A 22,788-nucleotide genomic window follows, 5' to 3' on the forward strand; every position below is an offset into this window, starting at 1 on the left:
GAAAACATCTACACCGACCCCAAACAGAGAACAAAATCGATCACGACCCGAAAGCAGGCAGAGCAAACAACCAAACTTGACGAGGGTTCGATCACAAACACCAGGCTACAGGCAGTTTCATAAGTTTTCACGCAGCCTGAGCAGGTCTCGCGCCATAAACAACACTACTTATGGGAAGTCACCTCGTAGGTCACAGTCAAGAGATAGGTCCATTCTATGTCATTATTGTCCAAAACCAGGACACGCAAGGTATGAATGCTTTCTCAAAGCAAAAGAGGATAGACAAAAGACACAAGGATTTGGTCCTTACTGTAGGCATCATAGATACCAAGGGCACTGGACCAGCGACTGCAAAACAGTAGAAAAAATTGTGTCTATGTTCAAATCGGGGAAGACCAAGTCATGACAAAAAACGAACAAACGTAAAGAAAAACAAGTCTAAAATTCACATAGGAGGCATGTTGGGAAATGAGTGTATCTTGATACCAGCTGTATGTTAGGATCAAAACGTTTCCTTATTTTAAGATACAGGCTCTCCAGTGAACTTAATAACACATGAAGAAATAAATAGAATTCTTAAAATTAAGAAGAAAGTAACTTTTCTGGAAGAAGCTGATTTAGATTTATATACGGTTGATGGAAAACAAATTACAGTGAAAGGTATGATAAGGTTAAATATCAGTTTCACAGAGACTACAAGACCATTCTCTGCATTTTTTCATATCGTTGAAAACTTAGCAATTAAAGCTCATATGTTACTGGGCTTCAGATCCATGAGAGCAGAGAACATAACTCTACTCCCACAAATGAATGGAATAGACTTTGACAATGAAATCATAGAGGAAATACCATCAGAGCCCTCACCGATTAGTAAAAGAGAACCAAAAAGAATTGGTAATATTAAATGCTTAAACAAACATACAGAAACAGATGAGTGTATAGATCCACTCCCACCAGCAGCCCCATCCTCCAGAATTAGTGACCCAGATAACAGTACTGATTTATCAGTTTTTCCAGCCCATCTCACCAATGATTTAGTTATACCACCTAATTCCTACATGAAAGTTACCATAAAGAGTAAATTACGGAATAGTACTTTTCTTACCTTAGAAGAATTATGTAAAGTAAAGGGATTGTCAGTAGAAAACGCATTATTTCAGATGAACGACGAAGGACAAACTCAGATATCCATAATTAATCACATGAATAAGGAAGTTCAGTTGAAATAGGGGACTTGCATAGTTAATACTGAAAAATGTCCGGCCCCTGTGAAGGAAATAGTTATAGCTGGAGTGACAAGTGAGATAAAATCTATGGATAGAGAAAGCATATAGGAGAATTTAATTCACTCAGGTGAATTTGATGAAGAAAATGATTTGTTAACCCTGCTGGAAACACACAGGGACACCGTAGCATTACCCGGAGAACAATTAGGGTGTACTAACCTGATTAATCACATGATTAATGTGCACCCAGAAACACCACCAATTTTCGTACCAGCTTACCGCATCCCACTCTCCCAATGTACACTTGCAAATCAGTATGTCGATGAAATGTTAAAACTTGGAATTATTGAGCCTTCAGTCTCCCCGTGGAATGCCCCATTATTCTTTGTGCCCAAACGAAATGGAGAAATGCGTGCGGTAGTAGATTACCGTAAACTAAACAATCACACAATCCCAGACCGATTTCCCATGCCATTGCTAAGCGACGTTCTACAGAATATTAGACCTGAGAATAACATATTCTCAACCATCGATGTCCTAAACTGCTATTATCAGATACAAGGTTTAGGAGGAGTCACTTAAATACACTGCCTTTTCCACAAACAGAGGCCATTACCAATATACAAGGATGTCGATGGGACTGAGGACAGCCCCAGGCACATTCCAGCGTCTTATGAATTACGTATTGTCCGGAATTTTAGGACAAGGATTATTTGTTTACCTTGACGATATTATAATCGCAACGATGAATATTAAGGATCATCTCAGGAAATTAGACTTACTCTTACAAAAGCTTAGTGATGCTGGTTTAAAAATTAACCTTTCTAAATGCAAATTTTGCTTTAAGGAAATAAATTTCTTAGGCCACATATTAAGTTCTAATGGAATTCACACCACTGATGAGAAAATACAGGCAGTGAGAGATTTTTCTGAACCCACAACGACTGACGAAGTTAGACAATTTTTAGGTCTGGCTGGGTACTATACGTCATTCGTACCACAATTCTCTCATATAGCCTTTCCTCTATTCCAACTACTCAAAAAAGATGCTATATTCCAATGGGAAGAAGAACAAAAAAGGGTATTTAACAATCTACAAATTAAACTAACAAATGCACCTTGTTTAGCATATCCAAATTACACAAAATCATTTCTTATTTGTACAGACGCATCAGTTAAAGGATTAGGGGCTGTACTGATGCAGGAAGATAAAAGAGGAAAAAATCAACCAATTACATTTGCCAGCAGACAAACAAGAGGTGCAGAGAAAAATTATTGCACTACAGACTTAGAGGCACTTGCAGTGGTTTTTGCATGACAAAAGTTTCGAGATTTGGTATATGGTTACGAAATCCACTTATTCACCGACCATAAACCACTAGTGGGTATGTTTAAAGAAAAACTCCTTTCTGGGAGGAGAGCAAGATGGAAATGTACAGTTGAAAACTACAATGTACTAATTCATTATATACAAGGTAAAATGAACATAGTAGCTGACGCATTATCTAGGAACCCGAACACAATTCAGGTCGCGGCATTAGATCTCAAAGGTAATATCCCAAACCACGAGGATATCGCAAAAGCACAAAGACTTGACCCAATATGGTCTACAGTTATATACAATTTAGAAAGTGGAGATGACATACAATTACCCAAACTGCATGTACCACTCGAACAATTCACAATGGTCAATAATACATTATGCAAGATTAACTCTAAACAACCAAAACGCCAAAGAAATACTAACCAGTTGGTAGTACCTAATGACATGATACCCCACGTATTACGAACGATACACGATAGCCCACATGCAGGACATCCTGGAAAGGATAAGACATCCAAACAAGCCCATTACGAAAAGATATAAACAATCATATAGACAGATGCGAATCATATGCAAAACACAAAGGATACCCAATCACACCAGCACCGATGGGTATTTACCCTGTACCACATCAACCATGGGACGTTGTCGCTGTTGATTTACTCAAGATGCCATTATCATACAATAATAACCTAAACCTATTCGTAGCAACGGATCATTTTTCCCGTTATGTCATTTTAGCTCCAATTAAAGATAAGACAGCAGAGACAGTAGCAAAGGCAATAACAGATAATGTGATACGTCGCTTTACTACCCCATAGGTACTAATAAGTGATAATGGAGGAGAATTTAATTCTGAGATCTTACAAGAAATATGTAAACAATACAATATCAAAAAGGTTAACGTTTTAGCCTATCACCCAGCATCGAATGGGTTAGTAGAGAGACAAAACAAAAAAGTATTAGATGTGCGGCGACACATTCTCAGTGAAAATTATGCAAGCTGGGATGATTGGATTCCCAGAGTAGAAGCCTCAATTAATGGATCTATAAATAAATCCATAGGTGACACACCACATTTCATTATATATGGGACAGATAAAAAACTACCATATGAGCTCCTAGAAGGTGACAGTTTGCCCATATACAATTACGATGATTACTCTAAACTCCGTTTACGTGAATTGCAGGACATACACAAAAGAGTCAAAGAACAATTAACGATGTCCAAGCAAGAAATGACGGAGGCATTTAACAAGAAGGCAAGAGATTCACCTATCAACTTAGGAGACATTGTTTATGGTATCATTCATACGAGAGACAATAAATTATCCCCAAAATTTGAGGGCCCATACAGAGTAATTAACATAAAAGTCTTTCAAATGCAGTGTGTCCAGGCATCTCAAAATGATCGGATCTTGAATTTAGCTCTCTATTGTATTTTGTTTTTCTCTTGGAGGGAACTGTTACTGCGGGCTCATGGCCTTTGGTTCCTTCTTCCTCGGCTAAAAAAAAAAAAAGTTTTAATTAAGTCACTGTACACTAGCGAAGAGAAACAAGTTCATATTGACCATTTAAAACGAGTTTCAAGGGAATTATCCAATATTTATTCAGCATCGGATACAACCGAACAGGCGAACGTACCTCAAGAAACCAAGCAAGAAAACAACAATGATTACAAAAAGAAATTAAGGTCATATACCAAACAATCAAACATAGGTGCAACTGTTCCAATAAAACCTACAGTACATCATTTACGAGAATTAAATATCGATTCAAACTCCTTCTATAAATGAAATAACAATCAACCGTAACGCATATCATCACTATCATCGACCACAGCATGACCATATTAGGAAATTAATAGATTTTTTTCGGTAGATTACGATGAAGGGACTTATGTTATGGATTCTCCTCTATATAACAAGAGGATATGCGCATTTAGACCCCCAAACATAGTACGACAAGGATGCCTCATAGCTCCAACGGCCACGACTTCAATCGTAAAGGACGTCATGAGTACTGAAATAAGTCTAGATTACTTGTATGAATTACCTTCTTATCTAGACAATCTCGCGAAGCCTATGTGAACCCTGGACTTCATGATAGGAAGCTATGTTTCACAAGGACATAACACAAAGGAAGTGAATGAAATAGTGAAGTTAGCGAAATGGAAACTAGAACAGGCAAAGTCAACTATGCTCATCATGATCCAAGATCTCCCATCTTATGGAATGGAGGTACTGAGCGACAGGAACAACATCATACGTACTCACCAATAGCGCGGTTTGTTCGACCTGGGTGGCGCAGTTCTTGGGAACGTCTTTGGATTGGCTACAGAGGATGACCTTAAAGAAATAAACAACAAATTTAATAAAATAGCTCAGATACTAACATACCAAGATAAATTCATCACAGGACAGAACTCAGCAATGAAGACAATTGTGAAAAATCTGAAAAAGGCAGAAAACATAGCTCTCGAAAGTGTAGATAAAATAAATGAAATGGAAGGAAACATTACACTTTTCCAACACTTCTCCATCATCACAGAACATATAGACACGATTCTACTACAATTAGACAACACTAGAGATCGTTACAGGGCACTTATGCAAGGAATTTCGAATGCTGGTGATAGCAAGATCACAATTGACTTACTCCCAGTTCATGAGCTACGTCAGATAATTAGTCAAGGCATACATAAACATAAATTGAAGCCATTGTTCCGCAGTAGGGAATTCATGCAATATTATCCATATTTAGAAGCAACACTAACACCAACATCAGTAGTAGTTCATGTACCATTCATAACTGAAGACATGTTCACAGTATACCAAATACACCCCTTCCCCTCTAAAAATAACAACACTTTGGTCATCATCAACATCAACACAGACACCGAACTCATCATGGTCTCCAAGAGACGGAACACTGTCACTTTCGCAAGTGAATCAGCGATTGAACGAAAGTGCCGCACATCCTTACATGCTGTTCATCTTTGTCCTGCGTACATTTTCACGTTTCAGCCTACTGATACAGTCCCTTGTTAAATGGCTATCATCAGAAATGACAATATTCATAATCATTGCAACTTCACTTTTGCTCCAGATAAACTTGTACACCATCAACGCATCGGACACTCACAGTTTTTTTATTTCACTCATAACACATCAGTTTACATAGTCTGTCCAGATATACCACCATCTCATACTTCAGCCTCAGGATTATACATAACACCAGACGACTGTGTGGTATTTACACCAGCCATGTCAACTTTACCCACCATCAATCACTACGCCATCCTCAATCATACACACAAACATTTCCACCCACTGCCTGATATGGACTTAAACATGAGCACAAGTATTAAGTTGACTTCACCTAAGTTTGAAACTATGCACCAGATCAATGAAACAATGAAGCCCTGGGAAGATTTGAGTTTGAGTATGTTCAACCCATATTATGTGTATAGCCTAGCACCTACTGTCTTTATAATCTTCTCCATTGTATTTGCAGTACTGCTGTTCGCAATGCACAGAATGCATGCAAGAATTGCAAATTTGGAGTCAGTATTTAGTGGGAGGAGAGTTAACATCCAAGTTAACCCCCCTGAATGAAGTGTACATATTTTGTATATATATATATATATATATATATATATATATATATATATATATATATATATATATATATATATATATATATATATATATATGCAAAAAAGAATGACCCATGATATAGAAGTATGGCATACCAGTACCATTAACCTGAAATGAATTATTAACAACTCTTACAATAATCTTAATTTAAAATATTTTTTTTTCCTCTTGCATGTATGCATTTCACCACAATAACCCACGTACATACTGTAGTACAATTAAACAGTTTATCTTTAGTGCATTTATTCAAATATGTATACAACTTGTTTAAAATGTAATATTACTGGATCATTGCAATTTACTATGAATATTATATGTATACAATATTATAATCAATATTATGTACTAATTGATTAGCATATGTCAATGATGATTGCTGTCGGAGGACCTTCATCGGGGTGGCCGAGCAATGTTATGAGTCCATGTTATAATTACAAATCATAATAGATAGATAGATAAATAGATAGATAGACAGCTCCATGCAAGCCTGAGAAAGGGAAATGATCTTGCAAGTTAACTGAGGAAATGTTGACAATACACAGGATATAGCAAAGTCAGGGGATGATGTAGGTATTGTGTCACCGTGGATAGCAGGCAAACAAAGCCTAGTGACATACACACATACTCACACACAGGTTTCTGGAACTTTCCATCCACAGTGTAACACACGTGACACGACCCCTGTTTCACCAGAATTTAGGAAGCAGAGAGGGAAAAGGAGGCTAGCATTAGAACCGACAGGTAGTGGAGAGAGTGAACAAGTAAGAGGGGCTCAACTAGACTTACTTATTATATTGTCTCTGAAAGACATAACCTGCTCAACTTAGATTTCTCTGAAGATATTAAATTAAGATCAACTCACTGTATTCGTCTTTAATTCCTACTACAAGAAATCGAGAGTGACAACTAAACAACAAAACTTCTCTACAAGTTACTACAGTCTTTTATGACATTATTTGGTGGCCAACGAAACTACGGACATCGTCTCCGAATCAAAAGCGAAATTCTACAAATGCAGGTGAGACTCTACAAGGTTAGCTTTAGTTCTACAGTGAATTCCTACAAAATACAGCCTACAATCCAAATAGCCTACAAGTCTACAAAACAACTCTATAATCTTCACGTAAATTCAAGAACCAGCAAGAAGAATAAAAAACAAAGCAAGTAAGGAAGAGGAAAGACCAAAGCAACAAGCACACAAACCCCCACCACTCTCTCCCGCCTACCTCCATCGCTGACGCAGAGGTCAAGACAGGCAGCAAAACACTAGAGCCACAATTATAATGCTACTTACTCACCTTTCTTCACCCAGGTTACACATCACTACTCACTATTCACCACAGCTACCAGTGTGGGAAGCCGACGTCACAATGTGCTGAGATGACATCGCAACACGAGTCTGCTGACTTAGGGCCATGCCAAGCAACGTGTGACTGAAACCAGGCACTTCTCATCCACTACTCATTATTCATTATTCACATAGCTCCTACTCATACTCATTTATTTCCACAGTATTGAGTTGGAAATTCGATGTTCTATGCTGAGGTTTGCCTGTGACTGCTGTTAACCACCACAAGCACAAGGCCATGGATTTTCCGGAGTAATATCGTCCATCAATACAGCACTAGAATTATCAAGAGATCTTCAATCAACCCTGCATTTTTCTTCCGAGATCGACAGTTGCATCGACACGCCTCTCCGATCTGTATCAAGTGGGTGAAATTATACTTACTCATTTTCTTCTCAGTGCTAAAATTAGGTATATTCAACTTCTTTACTTATTTCCATATATACACTTATACACTCACTATCATTTATTACAACTCATTTACTCATCTATTTAGCTAGGACATAACTAAACAAAAGGCGTATTTCATATCACCATATCTTATGACAGGAATATTTTTGCCACCACCCACGTTATTACCAGATGAAACACAATTAGCTCCAACAAAAGATTCACAATTAGGAGAGCACCAAGGCAACACACCCCTTGTATAAACCTTACTACAAATTAAAGACCATGAAGCAAATACGTCAGTTCCAGATGATGAGTGCGAAACCCCCTCTGATGTAGCAAGTGAGGACACTGTCGCTGACTTGCACACATATGCCAATACACTTAACAGGGTTCACCGTTCCGGTCGAATATATTCCACCATTCCCTCACACAACGATAAACAAGTCCAAGTTAAATTAACAGAAAACAGTGAAAATGAATCACGAAACACATACTGCGGATCTAACATCCCCACCTCATGTGTACACTTACCATAAAGATAAAACTGCCACAAAATTCTCTGGCACAGAAAATGATCACATTGATGTCATTTCATTACTCAGTCAGTGCGAGAAAATGTTGACTAAGTGCCATATACTCGATGAACGAGAGAAAATTGCCATTTTTTCATCTTGCATAAGCCAGGAAAGATGTCCAGCAAGCAATTTATTGAGATCTGACAAGTTCCTCAAGGTTAGGACATATGATGAATATAAAATTGCATTATTGAAGAAATTTTCTGGAGGCATGAACTTCTTGTCAGGTATAATTCCAGAATTACATAAGATTGTAGATCTTGTAAGGGAGAACACTACAAACCATGTGCTCAGTGAAATATCTGCTATAGTCTCCACAATCAAAAGAACATGTTAGTTACTTTGGAAAACTCAAATTGGATAACAGATGATGGAAAGATGTCCCCACACCTCATCGTGGACATCATTGGTTATGTAGCTGCCTTGTGTAAATTACCTGATAGGACCCTTAAGATCGCCAAGACGATCGCTTACACCCTAGGTATGTGCTTACTAGACTTAATGAACGAGGGAGAAATGCAGTGCAGTAAAGCAGGTATGGTCGACTCACCCACACACTCTAGTATAATGAGAGTACATGAGACAGTATCAGCTGTGAAAACATCTACACCGACCCCAAACAGAGAACAAAATCTCTCGCGACCTGAAAGCAGGCAGAGCAAACAACCAAACTTGACGAGGGTTCGATCACAAGCACCAGGCTACAGGCAGTTTCATAAGTTTTCACGCAGCCCGAGCAGGTCTCGCGCTATAAACAACACTACTTATGGGAAGTCACCTCGTAGGTCACAGTCAAGAGATAGGTCCATTCTATGTCATTATTGTGCAAAACCAGGACACACAAGGTATGAATGCTTTATCAAAGCAAAAGAGGATAGACAAAAGACACAAGGATTTGGTCCTTACTGTAGGCATCATAGATACCAAGGGCACTGGACCAGTGACTGCAAAACAGTAGAAAAAATTGTGTCTATGTTCAAATCGGGGGAAGACCAAGTCATGACAAAAAACGAACAAACGTAAAGAAAAACAAGTCTAAAATTCACATAGGAGGCATGTTGGGAAATGAGTGTATCTTGATACCAGCTGTATGTGAGGATCAAAACGTTTCCTTATTTTTAGATACAGGCTCTCCAGTGAACTTAATAACACATGAAGAAATAAATAGAATTCTTAAAATTAAGAAGAAAGTAATTTTTCTAGAAGAAGCTGATTTAGATTTATATACGGTTGATGGAAAACAAATTACAGTGAAAGGTATGATAAGGTTAAATATCAGTTTCACAGAGACTACAAGACCATTCTCTGCATTTTTCCATATCGTTGAAAACTTAGCAATTAAAGCTCATATGTTACTGGGCTTAAGATCCATGAGAGCAGAGAACATAACTATACTCCCACAAATGAATGGAATAGACTTTGACAATGAATTCATAGAGGAAATACCATCAGAGCCCTCACCGATTAGTAAAAGAGAACCAAAAAGAATTGGTAATATTAAAGGCTTAAACAAACATACACAAACAGATGAGTGTATAGATCCACTCCCACCAGCAGCCCCATCCTCCAGAATTAGTGACCCAGATAACAGTACTGATTTATCAGTTTTTCCAGCCCATCTCACCAATGATTTAGTTATACCACCTAATTCCTACATGAAAGTTACCATAAAGAGCAAATTACGTAATAGTGCTGTTCTTATCTTAGAAGAATTATGTAAAGTAAAGGGATTGTCAGTAGAAAACACATTATGTCAGATGAACGACGAAGGGCAAACTCAGATATAATTCATCACATGAATGAGGAAGTTCAGTTGAAAAAGGTGACTTGCATAGCTAATACTGAAAAATGTCCGGCCCCTGTGAAGGAAATAGTTAGAGCTAGAGTGACAAGTGAGATAAAATCTACGGATAGAGAAAGCATATAAGAGAATTTCATTCACTCAGGTGAATTTGGTGAAGGAAATGATTTGTTAACCCTGCTGGAAACACACAGGGACACCGTAGCATTACCCGGAGAACAATTAGGGTGTACTAACCTGATTAGTCACATGATTAATGTGCACCCAGAAACACCACCAATTTTCGTACCAGCTGACCGCATCCCACACTCCCAACGTACACTGCAAATCAGTACGTCGATGAAATGTTAAAACTTGGAATTATTGAGCCTTCAGTCTCCCCGTGGAATGCCCCATTATTCTTCGTGCCCAAACGAAATGGAGAAATGCGTGTGGTAGTAGATTACCGTAAACTAAACAATCACACAATTCCCGACCGATTTCCCATGCCATTGCTAAGCGACGTTCTACAGAATATTGGACCTGAGAATAACATATTCTCAACCATCGATCTCCTAAACAGCTATTTTCAGATACAAGGTGTCGGAGGAGTCACGTAAATACACTGCCTTTTCCACAAACAGAGGCCATTACCAATATACAAGGATGCCGATGGGACTGAGGACAGCCCCAGGCACATTCCAGCGTCTTATGAATTACGTATTGTCCGGAATTTTAGGACAAGGATTATTTGTTTACCTAGACGATATTATAATTGCAATGAAGAATATTAAGGATCATCTCAGGAAATTAGACTTACTCTTACAAAAGCTTGGTGATGCTGGTTTTTAAAATTAAGCTTTCTAAATGCAAATTTTGCTTTAAGGAAATAAATTTCTTAGGCCACAAATTAAGTTCTAATGGTATTCACACCACTGATGACAATATACAGGCAGTGAGATTTTTCCGAACCCAGAACAACTGACGAAGTTAGTCAATTTTTAGGTCTGGCTGGGTACTATAGGTCATTCGTACCACAATTCTCTCATATAGCCTTTCCTCTATTCCAACTACTCAAAAAAGATGCTATATTCCAATGGGAAGAAGAACAAAAAAGGGCATTAAACAATCTTCAAATTAAACTAATAAATGCACCTTGTTTAGCATATCCAAATTACACAAAATCATTTCCTATTTGTACAGACGCATCAGTTAAAGGATTAGGGGCTGTGCTGATGCAGGAAGATAAAAGAGGAAAAAATCAACCAATTGCATTTGCCAGCAGACAAACAAGGGGTGCAGAGAAAAATTATTGCACTACTGACTTAGAGGCACTTGCAGTAGTTTTTGCATGACAAAAGTTTCGAGATTTGGTATATGGTTAAGAAATCCACTTATTCACCGACCATAAACCACTAGTGGGTATGTTTAAAGAAAAATTCCTTTCTGGGAGGAGAGCAAGATGGAAATGTACAGTTTAAAACTACAATGTACTAATTCATTATATACAAGGTAAAATGAACATAGTAGCTGACGCATTATCTAGGAACCCGAACACAATTCAGGTCACGGCATTAGATCTCAAAGGTAATATCCCAAACCACGAGGATATCGCAAAAGCACAAAGACTTGACGCAATATGGTCTAAAGTTATATACAAGTTAGAAAGTGGAGATGACATACAATTACCCAAACTGCATGTACCACTCGAATAATTCACAATGGTCAATAATACATTATGCAAGATTAACTCTAAACAACCAAAACGCCAAAGAAATACTAACCAGTTGGTAGTACCTAATGACATGATACCCAACGTATTACGAACGATACACGATAGCCCACATGCAGGACATCCTGCAAAGGATAAGACATTCAAACAAGCCCATTACGAAAAGATATAAACAATTATATAGACAGATGCGAATCATGTGCAAAACACAAAGGATACCCAATCACACCAACACCGATGGGTAATTACCCTGTACCACATCAACTATGGGACGTTGTCGCTGTTGATTTACTCAAGATGCCATTATCATACAATAATAACCTATACCTACTCGTAACAACGGATCATTTTTCCCGTTATGTCATTTTAGCTCCAATTAAAGATAAGACAGCAGAGACAGTAGCAAAGGCAATAACAGATAATGTGATACGTCGCTCTACTACCCCATAGGTACTAAGAAGTGATAATGGAGGAGAATTTAATTCTGAGATCTTACAAGAAATATGTAAACAATACAACATCAAAAAGGTTAACGTTTTAGCCTATCACCCAGCATCGAATGGGTTAGTAGAGAGACAAAACAAAAAAATATTAGATTTGCTGCGACACATTCTCAGTGAAAATTATGCAAGCTGGGATGATTGGATTCCCAGAGTAGAAGCCTCAATTAATGGATCTATAAATAAATCCATAGGTGACACACCATATTCATTATATATGGGACAGATAAAAAACTACCATATGGGCTCCTAGAAGGTGACAGTCTGTGAATATACAATTACGATGATTACTCTAAACTCCGTTTACGTGAATTCCAGGACATACACAAAAGAGTCAAAAAACAATTAACGATGTCCAAGGAAGAAATGACGGAGGCATTTAACAAGAAGGCAAGAGATTCACCTATCAGCTTAGGAGACATTGTTTATGGTATCATTCATACGAGAGACAATAAATTATCCCCAAAATTTGAGGGCCCATACAGAGTAATTAACATAAAAGTCTTTCAAACGCAGTGTGTCCAGGCAGCTCAAAATGATCGGATCTTGAATTTAGCTCTCTATTTTTTTTTTTTTTCTTTTGGAGGGAACTGTTACTGCGGGCTCATGGCCTTTGGTTCCTTCTCCCTGGCATAAAAAAAAAAAAGTTTTAATTAAGTCACTGTACACTAGCGAAGAGAAACAAGTTCATATTGACCATTTAAAACGAGTTTCAAGGGAATTATCCAATATTTATTCAGCTTCGGATACAACTGAACCGGCGAACGTACCTCAAGAAACCAAGCAAGAAAACAACAATGATTACAAAAAGAAATTAAGATCATATACCAAACAATCAAACATAGGTGCAACTGTTCCAATAAAACCTACAGTACAACATTTACGAGAATTAAATATCGATTTAAACTCCTTCTATAAATGAAATAACAATCAACCGTAACGCATATCATCACTATCATCGACCACAGCATGACCATATTAGGAAATTAATAGATTTTTTTTCGGTAGGTTACGATGAAGGGACTTATGCTATGGATTCTCCTCTACATAACAAGAGGATATGCGCATTTAGACCCCCAACATATATTACGACAAGGATGCCTCATAGCTCCAACGGCCACGACTTCAATCGTAAAGGACGTCATGAGTACCGAAATAAGTCTAGATTACTTGTATGAATTACCTTCTTATCTAGACAATCTCGCGAAGCCTATGTGAACCCTGGACTTCATGATAGGAAGCTATGTTTCACAAGCACATAACACAAAGGAAGTGAATGAAATAGTGAAGTTAGTGAAATGGAAACTAGAACAGGCAAAATCAACTATGCTCATCATGATCCAAGATCTCCCATCTTATGGAATGGAGGTATTGAGTGACAGGAACATCATACGTACTCGCGAAGAGCGCTGTTTGTTTGACCTGGGTGGCGCAGTTCTTGGGAACGTCTTTGGATTGGCTACAGAGGATGACCTTAAAGAAATAAACAACAAATTTAATAAAATAACTCAGATACTAACATACCAAGATAAATTCATCACAGGACAGAACTCAGCAATGAAGACAACTGTGAAAAATCTGAAAAAGGCAGAAAACATAGCTCTCGAGAGTGTAGATAAAATAAATGAAATGGAAGGAAACATTACACTTTTCCAACATTTCTCCATCATCACAGAACATATAGACACGATTCTACTACAATTTGACAACACTAGAGATCGTTACAGGGCACTTATGCAAGGAATTTCGAATGCTGGTGATGACAAGATCACAATTGACTTACTCCCAGTTCATGAGCTACGTCAGATAATTAGTCAAGGCATACATAAACATAAATTGAAGCCTTTGTTCCGCAGTAGGGAATTCATGCAATATTATCCATATTTAGAAGCAACACTAACACCAACATCAGTAGTAGTTCATGTACCATTCATAACTGAAGACATGTTCACAGTATATCAAATTCACCCCTTCCCCTCTAAAAATAACAACACTTTGGTCATCATCAACATCAACACAGACACCGAATTCATCATGGTCTCCAAGAGACGGAACACTGTCACTTTCGCAAGTGAATCAACGATTGAACAAAAGTGCCGCACATTCTTACATGCTGTTCATCTTTCTCCTGCGTACATTTTCACGTTCCAGCCTACTGATACAGTCCCTTGTGAAATGGCTATCATCAGAAATGACAATAATCATAATCATTGCGACTTCACTTTTGCTCAAGATAAACTTGTACACCGTCAATGCATCGGACACTCACAGTTTTTTTATTTCACTCATAACACATCAGTTTACATAGTATGTCCAGATATACTACCATCTCATACTTCAGCCTCAGGATTATACATAGCACCAGACTACTGTGTGATATTTACACCTGCCATGTCTACTTTATCCACCATCAATCACTACGCCATCCTCAATCATACAAACATTTCCATCCACTGCCTGATATGGACTTAAACATGAGCACAAGTATTAAGTTGACTTCACCTAAGTTTGAAGCTATGCACCAGATCAATGAAACAATGAAGCCCTGGGAAGATTTGAGTTTGAGTATGTTCAACCCATATTATGTGTATAGCCCAGCACCTACTGTCTTTATAATCTTCTGCATTGTATTTGCAGTACTGCTGTTCGCAATGCACAGAATGCATGCAAGAATTGCAAATTTGGAGTCAGTATTTAGTGGGGGGAAAGTTAACATCCAAGTTAACCCCCCTGAATGAAGTGTACATATTTTATATATATTATATATATATATATATATATATATATATATATATATATATATATATATATATATATATATATATATATATATATATATATATATATATATATATATATATATATATATATATATATATATATATATATATATATATATATACAATAAAGAATGACCCATGATATAGAAGTATGGCATACCAGTACTAATAACTTTAAATGAAATATTAATAACTCTTACCATAATCTTAGTTTTAAATTTTTTTTTTTTTCCCTCTTGCATGTATGCATTTCACTACAATAACCCACGTACATACTGTAGTACAATTAAATAGTTTATCTTTAGTGCATTTATTCAAATATGTATACAACTTGTTTAAAATGTAATATTACTGGATCATTGCAATTTACTATGAATATTATATGTATACAATATTATAATCAATATTATGTACAAATTGATTAGCATATGTCAATGATGATTGCTGTCGGAGGACCTTCAGCGGCGTGGCCGAGCAATGTTGTGTCCATATTATAATTACAAATCATAATAGATAGATAAATGGATAGATAGACAGCTCCATGCAAGCCTGGGAAAGGGAAATAATCTCGCAAGTTAACTGAAGAAATGTTGATGATACGTAGGAAGTAGCAAAGTCAGGGGATGATGTAGGTAGTGAGTCAGCGAGATAGCAGTTGAACAAAGCCTAGTGACATACACACATACTCACACACAGGTTTCTGGAACTTTCCAACCAGAGTGTAACACACGTGACACAACCCCTGTTTCACCAGAATTTAGGAAGCAGAGAGGCAGAAGGAGGCTCACATTAGAACCGACAGGTAGTGGAGAGAGTGAACATGAAGGAGGGGCTCAATTAGACTTACTTATTATATTGTCTCTGTAAGACATACCCTGCTCAACTTAGATTTCTCTGAAGATAATAAATTAAGATCAACTCACTGTATTCATCTTTAATTCCTACTACAAGAAATCGAGTGACAACTAAACAACAAAACTACTCTACAAGTTACTACAAAGTCTTTTATGACATTGTTACCTCCGCCAAGGAGGTTATGTTTTACTCCGTGTTGGTTGGTTGGTTGTCTGTGTGTCTGTTAGCCGGATTACTGAAAAAATTATGCAAGGATTTTGATGAATTTTTGTGGATGGGTTGCCATGGACCCAGGAAGAATTATTAAATTTTGGGGCGGATCCAAATCCAGAGTATCCCGCACAGTATCTCCAAAAGTTCGCAATGAATTTCAACGAAATTTTATGTATAGATGGGCCATGGACCAAAAAGGAACTGATTACATATGGGAGCGGATCCGGATCCTATATCCACTGATAACGATCCGGAGCCGGATTCTTTTTAACCCGCCCCGTCCCGACCACTTTTTGACCACTGGTACCCCCCAATCCCCACCATTTTTCGACCCTTTTTTTTTTTGCTAAAACTTTCGCTTTTGGTGAGAAACATCGAAAATTCATAGAGAAATCGCTCACCTGAGGTTTAACATACTCATTACAGGTAGGAGAGCCTTCTTACCTTACTGGGTTTTCTATCAGGCTGGCACCAAAGAAAACGAGTTCTATGGGAGGATAACTATTTCACACCACTCATAAACGATATTTATTTATTTACTGTTACGAATTTATATGTAGTACAAGAGTATATTGGTTTTCAAGCAGTAATATAGGCATTATAAGCATTGTTTCACTCACTAATACCTGACCTTTTTTTGCCACATTACCTGATCATCATTTCTAACTGTTTCTTCCTCTAATGCTATGTAAAGTTTGTCCTCCACATTGTCATTGATTGGGGAATCACTCTGGCCCTGAATTTCGTACCGTGGCATGACATGGCTATACTGGCCAGGTCACTGATAACAGGTGAATTGCTGAGACAATGGCATGCAGGGGGGGGGAGGTCATGCTTGGTAAGGCATTGTCTCTGCCTGGCATCTTGTTGAGGAAGGTGTCAAGTGTATACGTACCAAAAATGACTCGCGAAAATTGAAAATTGTGGAAATTATGAACCTTGCAATTGCAGGACGTTGAAGTACGTCCCCGTGATTAGCTGTGACAAAACGTGAGGACGTGGAAGTACGTCCCCGGGACGCCGCGGGTTAATGGCAATGGCATTGGTGGAGGTATGCGCTCTCTAAGCGCTTACTAGTGTTATATTTTGGAAACTTGTTGCTGGATTCTCTTCATACCATAAAGATGGAGTATAAGCCCTGGTTTATGTCCTTATTAATGAAATTGCCACATTGTATTTTATGAGCTATATCCAAACAAGGAAACTAATCTGTAAATAGCTGTATCTTGGAAACTACTTGCTGGATTATCTTAACGTCTTAAAGATAAAGAAGCGGTGCCAAGGCACAGCAAATCCATGCCCTGCAGTCATTTTAGTGCTGATGTATAAACACAACAGGTTATCTAGTAAAAGATGTCACATAAAATTTGGAGTAAATCGGGTGAAAATTGACGATTTTTAGCCCATTTGAAATTTTGGGCCCGACCCACCTGACATGGACCCTCCTAGCGCTAACTGGGGGTTGACCCCCTGATGTAATGAAGCATTTTATAGGATGCAAATTTGAAAGATACACCTTTAGGTTTTGGTTTCTTGTCGATGTGTCAAATTTGAAAAGAGTTAGGGCGAATTTTTTTTTTTTTTTTTTTTTTTTTTTGTCAACAGCTTGGGCATTGACCCAATTGTCCCAAATATTAGACGATCAGAAGGTCGTAGCCCACCATCACTATTAGTCAAAATCGCACCTTTAGTTTTCACGTGAAGTTGTTAACAGACAGACAGACAAACAAACAGTGAACACAATAGCCTACCAATCTCCGAGCCCTTCCGGGGCGTGGACAGATATAGATAGTGTGCGAGTCCTAGTTTATGCCCCTTTATATATATGAAATTGTCATAACTATTAGTGCATGATGGGGATACGTCTTTGGTAAAGGCTTGTTATTACTGCTGTTATCATTATCATTATTATTACTATTACTATTATCATTATTATTATCACTACAATTGTTATTAGTATTATCATTATTAATATCATTGTCACTATCACTACTACTATCATCACTACTATTATCATTATCATTACTACTGTTATCATCACTACTGTTATTATTATCACCACTACTCTTGTTATCATCACTACTGCTATTATTATTATCACTACAACTATTATCATCACTACTACTATTATCGCTATTATCATTATGACTACTATTATCGCTACTGCTGTTATTATTATTACTACTACTATTGTCATCTATTGTTATTATCACTACTACTGCTACTGCTACTACTATTATTATCACTACTACTACTACTACTGTTATTATTATCATCACTATTACTATTATTATCACTACTGCTATTGTCATCACTACGACTATTAGTATTATCACCGCTACTTCATCATTATCACTACTACTGTCATTATCACTACTATTATTATTATCACTACTGCTATTATTATTACGATTACCTCTGTTATTATTATCGCTACTATTATTATCTGTTACTCTTACCATTATCACTATTGCTATTATCACCATCACTACTATTATCATCATTACTATTATTATTTTTACTTCCAAACCCACAACAGGTGACAGCGACTCCCGGTGTGATCCCTGCTGCAATGTAATAGGCGGCGTGTGTTACTGCTATGCTTGCATCTTCAGGAGGAATTGGTCGTCCGGGGAGCCCATCACGACCACAACGACAACGAAGACGACCAGTACGACTCGAGGTGACCCCAGCATCGGCAGTGTGAGTAGTGGTAAAGGTCGTCGTGAAGCCCCCAGTGGTCGTCGCGCAGTATGGCAGTCGTAAGCAAGAACTCGGCTCCATTATCCTAAACAAGAACGACAAGAACACCAACAAAAACAATAATAATAGAACAAGAATGACAAATAAACAAGAACAAAGAGCAAGAGCAATACCACCACAACAACTACAAAAACAAAGTAAAAAAGAATCAACAAAAGACATAACAAGAAACCCTCAGCAACAAAAACAATGACAATTAGAGTCCCTTCACATTAGCTTGGCCCAGATTTGTGTCCTTTTGCAGCTTATTTCACGTAGCTAAGTGGCAGAATAAGACAATGCTACGGCTCTACATCCCTCCCATAGCACTTCTTCGTGACTAGCAATTTGAAGGGGTTAATGAGGGCTATATCTCCCCTTCCCCTCTCGTTCCAAAATTCCCTCCTGGATTACATGAAAAGGTAAAAAATAAAAAAAAAAAAAGTGCCTCTCTCTCTCTCTCTCTCTCTCTCTCTCTCTCTCTCTCTCTCTCTCTCTCTCTCTCTCTCTCTCTCTCTCTCTCTCTCACCAAATATATTGTTCAGAGATTGAAATACCATGTATCATTATCCTGTGTGGTGGTTTGGTGTCGCTGTTATTGATTGGTGTGGTATTATCCTGTGTGTTGGTGAGGTGTGGGTATTATCGACTGGTGTGGTATTATCCTGTGTGGTGGTGTGATCTGGTGTGGGTATTATTGTCTGGTGTATAGACAGAAAAATCCAGACAGCAACAGCCCCCTTGCTCCTTTCAAGCTGTCTGGCAGAGTTTAAAAGGCTGTAGGCCATAGGACAGGGAGGAGACTGACTGAGGGCGACAGTTCCTCATTTGACATACAGGAAAGATGATGATGATGATGATGACGGTGATGATGATGATGAGGGGGAAGAGGAGAATGATAGTAGTAATGGTAGTGGCGGTGATGATGGAGGATATTGAGGAGAAGAGAAAGAACGGTATTTGTGGACATTCCGTAACACCTCTTCCTTAGCAATTTAATGTACACAGTACACCCCAGTTTTCTTCTTAATATTATTAACGGAACTTATGAAGGTATTTAAAAAATATACATAACATACGAGGGAATAAGTAGTATAAAGATTCTCTAAAGAGTAACTGTTTCGAGACAGCCTACGTCGTTCATGAGAGAGAAAGAGAATGCTAGTTTTTGCTGATCTTGCTGAGATTTTTCCTATACCCTTTTTTTATATATATTTCTCGTATTACACCATCCATTCCTTCCTTCCCCACTCCCCCGCTCCCTCCCTGCTTCCCCCCCTCAGTAGTAATGGTAGTGGTGTATAGATGATGATGCTGTCTGTGTGGCCTAGCAGACCCATCGACCACAATCTAGCATCACCTTCATGTGGCAGACAGCTCCTGGCCAGGGTAGGAACAAGGTCCTTACGCAAGGCGAGGTGCAGGTAAAATGAAGGAGGCATACTCCCAGGAGGACGAGCTGTGTATAGGATATGTATGACCAGTAGTGTCAGCCCAGATTTTGACTACTTCGTAAATGTGATTGACGTTCCCGGCCTGGTAGGTTTCTGCATGACCAGCTACCATGTCACTGCCATGGTAGTACCTCCCTGGACGATGGTAACCATACAACTACTACCATTTTGGTGGGCTAACTGGTGCTACACCCTGCCTAAGGGTGACCCGGGATTATGCAGGGCATGGGCGTCCATCTTCCCTGAGCCGGACACATCACACAGCCGCATACCCATGATGTGTCTGGTAATGATGAGCAAGTAAGCAAATTATACTCGTTTTACTCTAATTTGGCCCAGATTTTTTGGTTATTTTGTTTATTTCATACTCTACATTCCTTCCATAGCACTTCTTCATGACTGGCATCATATCCTAGTGTTAATCTCTTGTAACAGCTTAGAATTCAAGATGGGGAGATGGCAATTTTAGGCCAAATTAAAGTGAAAATGGTATAATACACAATGGAGTATAGAGGAAGGCAAACAGTAGTAGGAAATCCAATATATTTTTTTAAATAAGCAATATGTTTTTCAAATTGTTTAACTATAACCACATACTGAAATTGTGCTTAATTATGGAGAAGCAGTTTTTGTCTCAAACCCTCGGCTGATGCAATATCAAAATAGTTATCTATATAGCTATCCACCTGTCTATAAATCTATCTATCTATTATCTGTTATCTATCTATAACTATCTGTTTATGTATTTATGTATGTATGGATGGATGTACATACATGACCCTACAAGTGTATAGTGAGGAGAGAGTGAGAGAGAGAGAGAGGTAGAAGCTTAGTCTCTCTCTCTCTCTCTCTCTCTCTCTCTCTCTCCACACACACACACACACACACACACACACACACACACACACACACACACACACACACATTCCTTTCCTCTCTCCCTCCCCCACTACCACCAACCTCACCCCCACAAATCACTCGAAGGGAAAATGGTGGCGGGGTAGTGAGAATTTCCCCAGTGTTTGTTCACTTTGAGGTTGTTGCCCTGTGCGAAAAAGTGTAGATTTATTAACTGCAATGATACCGAATAAGAGACTGACAAGGAGAGTGTATGTGAGGGGTAGGGGAAACCTGAGGATGAGATGCAAGGATGAGGTGGAGAGGTGTGTGAGAGGATGGGGAATGAAACTGACTAGAAAAATGTAAGTGAGGGGTAGGGGGAAACCTACGGGTGAGATACAGGGATGGAGTGGAGCGATATATGAGAGAGAGTGGGGTGGAGAATGAAACCGACTAGAGGGAGTTCAAGTGCGAGGTAAAGAGCGAGACCAAACATGAGAGGGACGAATACATGAATGGTGAGATACACATATGAGAGAGGATTGTGATTCAAAGACTGACTCGAGAAGCTACTATTACCAAAGAGTATAGAGAAAGATAAGAGGGGACAGTCGCACCATCCCTGTGTAACTCTGGGTGACAGTGGCGCCCCAACCGGCAGGCGCGGAAACAGAGCTGGAGAATGTAAACAACATGCTGGGCAGTTAGGTCTGTGCTGCTATTAACTGCAGAAATTCTAGGCAATAAAGGCCGGGATTATCTTTTTTTTCGATTCCCAAGGGACAAGGAAAAGTGAGTGATATATTGACAATCATATCTTATCTAAACTAACTTCACGCTGATGAAATTATCAGAAATGTTTTCTGGTTGGTTATTCTCTCATTGTTGCTTTGGTATTTAATTGACCGTGATTTATCTAGACACTACAAGTGGTTACTGAGCTTTGTTCTAGGTTATCAGGCTCTTTTTTTTGTTGTTGTTGCTCATGCTATGTAATTTCTCAGTGTTTTATGTATAGACTACTATGGTTAATGAGTGTTGTTAACTTAGAGGTCAAGGAGAGGAAGGCAGAGCTGGGGAGAACATCCGAGTCTCTGCTTTGAATATTTTTTTTTTTTTTTTTTTGTGCTGTGCACTTCAATGACAACCAGTCATGAACTCGGACATAAAAAAGTGAAAATACAGTTCCTGACTTAGTCTAAAGGCAAGCTTTTATCAGGCAGCTACACTTGTTTCACATATTTTTATCAGCTTTTATCAGCCAGCTACATTTGTCTCATGCTTTTATCAGCCAACTTCATTTGTCTCACATGCTTTAATCAGCAAACTACATTGTCTCACATGCTTTTATCAGCCAGCTACATTTG

General features: G+C 38.3%; 1 long non-coding RNA gene across 1 annotated transcript in view; it reads left to right on the forward strand.

The window, feature by feature from the left end:
* The window catches only part of LOC145407859 (uncharacterized), a 75,767-nt gene extending 56,147 nt beyond the window's left edge, over positions 1–19,620 (forward strand). The window contains exon 2 of the long non-coding RNA XR_013898802.1: positions 18,925–19,620. This is a non-coding gene — a long non-coding RNA (uncharacterized LOC145407859). The remainder of the gene's footprint in view (positions 1–18,924) is intronic.
* Positions 19,621–22,788: the final 3,168 nt, after the last annotated feature.

The sequence above is a fragment of the Coenobita brevimanus genome, chromosome 74, assembly GCF_032717465.1.
Source record: "Coenobita brevimanus isolate Jiangsu-jjx chromosome 74, ASM3271746v2, whole genome shotgun sequence".
NCBI classification, from domain to species: Eukaryota; Metazoa; Arthropoda; class Malacostraca; order Decapoda; family Coenobitidae; genus Coenobita; species Coenobita brevimanus.